Here is a 4,761-nt window from a genome sequence, read left to right on the forward strand (position 1 = left end):
AATTAAAGGGGGGGGGGGGGGGGGGGAATAATGATTTCTGGAGTTACTTGTATTATTTTTTTTATTCAACAGCGAAAACTTACTAATAATTCCAGACCATAAGAATAGGCCTACCAGTAAATCACAAATATGCAGGGTCTTTGCAAAGTCACACCAAATGAAAACCTTTTAGTAGAATCAGCCACACTGTATTTGTGACCTCAAGACTGAAGTTTTCTTGCTTGTGGCTAATAAAGAGATATAATTGATCTTATTTTTTTATTATTTTTTTATTTTTTATTTATTTATTTATTTTTTTAAACTTCTCGTCTAGAGTAGCTCCCATGTTTTTCTTTCCAGCAAGAACATCTTCATGACTTTTTTTTTTTTCTTCTTCTTCTTCAGTATTTCCGTGAGATGGAATGTCATTATTTTCAAAAGAAAGAAGCTGCCTTTTGATGAGGCACAACACAGCGGGAGTTAATTTAGAAACATCTATTAGCATTATTTTAGAATTGAACAAAGAATCACTTGGCTGATTCCAGGCATTCGTTTGTTGCTACGATAAGAAATGTTTTATTGCAAAAACATGTTAAAACAGCAAAAGAAATTGGACCGTGGGCTGAACCAGATCAAGACCACATCAGCAATTTTTTTCAATAAGAGCACCAAGAAAAATAACTGAGAAAAACAAGCCTAAATTATGACACTCCCAGCACCATGCTACACTGTACAGTATGCATGGTGTTCTTATGGTGATAAGCAGTGTTGTATTTGCACCAAACAGTTTTTGGAATTATGGCCACAAAGCTCAACCTTGGTTTCATGAGATCATAACACATTTTCACATGCGTTAAGGCGATTTTGTTTGGTTCAGTTGTTTATTTTTACTTCCCCTCTCCAGAGAAATAATAATAAATAGAATTATAAAGGTTATTGATGTTGGAAAAGTCTTGGTCTAATTTCTTATATCATTAAAAGCTGGCATCTGAACAAGGGTGTATGTTTTTTTTTTTCATCTTTTTTTTTTTTTTTTTTTTTAATCCATTGAAATGTATTCTAATCAAATCTAGCATGCAGCCAAATTTAAAAAAAAAAAAATTCTGCCTATATAGAGGCAATGAGGCTCATTGTTGACTGGCAATTAGGTTGTGCTGGTATAATTTCTGTGGGACTTGAACATGATTGGGTCTTTCTTTAGTTTGTCATAGCCTATTGTGATTTCTACTGCTACTACTATTTCCACTATTGTTACTAGAACAATTAATTTACTGTATACTACTATTACTACTATACACTATTACTACTACTACTGCTCTTGCTACCACTACTATTACTAATAATTACGTACATTCAATACTACTTTTTCCAGACCAATAACAGTACCTGTACCTAGGAAGTAACGCCAATGTGACGTTGTACTATCATTTCTCGTCAGTTGCTTTTTCGGGTTTGTGTCATCTTTGGATTGGATAAGTACCTACAAACTGTCATCTTAACCTCAAGAGAAAACTTTTGTAAACAAATGCAATTGAATGATTAAGCAACAATAACAGTTTTCCAATGGACATTGACACGCCCACATTGAACTTTGAACTATACACTCAAAGTTATCTTATGTGTACAGTACCTTTCCAACAATATTGAGTTTTGTTGTGTTTGAGAGGGGGCAAAATTACATAAATACGCCAGACGACAGTGTACCTTCTTCCTTTTTTTTTCTTTTCTTAATATATATATATATATATATATATATATATATATATATATATATATATATATATATATATATATATATATATATATATATATATATATATATATATATATATAATTTCCCCCACAAAGTTAATTTACATTAAATTTTATGCAATAACTTCAGGTTGTAGCAATCTAAAAAATCAAAAAAGAAAAAAAAAAATCAAGCATTATTCAATGGAAAGCGTGATGTTGTTGCACTTGCTGGAAGATTTGTGGTCTGAGCCTCCTACACTCCGTAATTGTCTCTGTGTATTCCTCCACATGCTTTTGTTTCCTCCATACAGTCTAAAAACATGCAGGTCAGATCAGGTTACGGATTACAAGAGTGTCCACTTGAACATGTTTGCTCGCTATTAATCCCGTGATTGACGACAACACGGCGGATACAAGTGGTTTCATCTGCCTAAAGCAATGCTTCCTTTATGAAGTTTTATTACAAAAATGTCACAGTTCGCCAACAAACAAAAACATTACAAACGGGCCTCCTTCACTTGAACTGAGATCTCCTTGAGTTGTAGTGAGAAATATGCGAGACTTACATACTAAGTACTAGTTATTGGCCAAGTGCTATTTGACCAGCTGTTTGTAATGAAGTGTGGGGTCACATGTAGCATAAAGCAGCCAAATGAGGTTAAACTCAGCAGATGACATTCATTACCAAATCGTCGCCGTTGCCTCCTAATGACATAAATAGCCTTGACATTTCACAGCAGCTTGCATGTCCTTTTATGGCAACTGCTCTGTTGTTATAGTTTTGTCGAGCATTCGATTGCACTCTTCTACCCCTTCTTTCTTGTCCAGTGCTTTTTTTGTGTGCCTTCTGGTCCATAATTGCCCCTTTCCTCTAGCATGAGTGCTTCATTTTAGTCCTCTCCTTTGTCTTCTTTCTCCTCTGCCACTCATCGGTATGCCCGTGCATACGCGGCATCCTTTACAGGCCAGTCTGAGAGCGAGAAGGAGCAAAAACGAGCGGTGGAGAGTCACTGCGTAGCGATCGAAACAGAATCCAGCCGGGGGGTCACACCCTCAAATGACCATCCACCCACAGCTACGCTCAATAAGTCACACATGCACACTTCCATTGTGGCAAGGGCAAGAGTTCTTACTCCAACACGATGTAGCGCAATAGAAAGCTAAGAATGGGTAGACGGGATGGGAAGAAGTAGGGTTTGGCAATGAAGTGAAAGTACTTGTGAATAATGCATTACCTTCACAGGAAATAGCATGAGCCTTGAGATTGTTTTTTATTTGTTTTGTTTTGTTTTTAATAGCACTTAACCATACAACAGCAGCTATAACAAAGTGCTGTACATAAATGTAGAAAATAATAAATAAAATAATACAGTAAACAATATAAAATATTCTTTTGTCATTAAAATTACATTTGCATTTACAGTCATATATACATACAGGAACTGCAGTTTAATTTCGTCCTTCCGAAGAGGAAGGGGTCCCACTGGGCCTGTCCTTGGGATCGCTTCTCTTTTCAATTTTTAGTCTACCTCCCACAAAACAGTTACCAGAGTCAGTTGCATTTATATGACAATAATGCATATACTGTACATCGAGTGATATTGTATCTGAAATGTGGAGGTTTCTAGTTTATCTTGCCAAAAAGGTGGTCATTAATTAGCAAACTAATTATGAACAAAAGGAAAAGACTGGACAAGGTCTGATTCCACGAATTGTTCAATGATGGATTACCACTTTATAAATTACAAGCCTGATATACCTTCCAGTTTGGCTCAATCCAATCCTTTACATACCATATCAAAAATCGTTACAAAAAAGAAACTATGAACCTTGCTTTACTATATCAAACAAAAACGTCACACATCACCAGCTCCTCAACTTATTCTTTAACCGTCTGCTGCATGTGTGAAACTCTAAACTGGGTATGAAGGAAAAAGACTGGCTCCAATATATATTTACGTAACCACTTCAATTACCCTACTTATTTAAAACAATACTTCGTTTAGTACACGTCTCCCATCTCACTTTCGGTAACCATTTGTTTTTCTCACCCCCAAAACCAATAAAGAGTTTGGCAGAAAGGCCTTCAGATTTAAAGCCGATTCTGACTGGAACACCCCACCTGAGAATAAAAGCTCTCTTTAATGCACCCCTTCCTCATGCCAGTGCCTGAAATGGGGGTGTCTTTTGGCCCTTTACTCTGACCCCTTTTCTAGATTTTTCTAAGTTACATCCAATATATTCTGTCTCTCTCATTTGCTGTTCTTAATAAATGCATATTTGTGTCTGCAGCTGAACTGTATCATATTGATATGAATAGAGGATGGAAGGGTTTTGTGAAGATATATTATATTATATATAAGATAGCTTCTACCACTTTATTTTTACATGACTGTATATTTCGTACATGTTTTACACCAGACCTGATAGAAATTTAGATGGCTGCACTTATCAAGGGACTATAATGAATAAAATTGAAAGAATCATAAATAATTAAAACAATTTAATGGTAGTAATGCACTGTTAACACACCAGATGACATGTCTCATTAATTCCCGACATTTTGATTATTAACAATATTTATACGTTTTATATATAGGTACCTTTTGAAGATCATTTCACGAGGTAAACAACATACAAGAAATATAATTTAAGTAGTATAAGTGCAGGTATTTGTATGAGTTGCAGTATTTCCTAAAATAAAAAAAAAATGAAAAAAACAAACAATTAGGTTAAATGATCAAGAGCAACAAGAACTATTCAACATTTCAATATGACTAAATGAACATTTTTATTTTCTGTCATTGCTTCGTATGAATAATACAGTACAGTATTTATCATTATAGGAGAAAAAAAACATCATCCTAACCAGCTTAAAAGCTTTAAGAAAGTGTTTATTCCTACACAATTGCTTAGAATGATAAATATTTAGGAAGAGACGATTACAACAAACGATTAATTTCTTAAAACGATCATCTGTAATCTCGCCAGTTGCACATCTATCGCGAGAAGGAGAGCTGATGTCACGTGCTTCGGTTGTCATGGAAA

Source organism: Festucalex cinctus, chromosome 13 (genome assembly GCF_051991245.1).
Source record: "Festucalex cinctus isolate MCC-2025b chromosome 13, RoL_Fcin_1.0, whole genome shotgun sequence".
NCBI classification, from domain to species: Eukaryota; Metazoa; Chordata; class Actinopteri; order Syngnathiformes; family Syngnathidae; genus Festucalex; species Festucalex cinctus.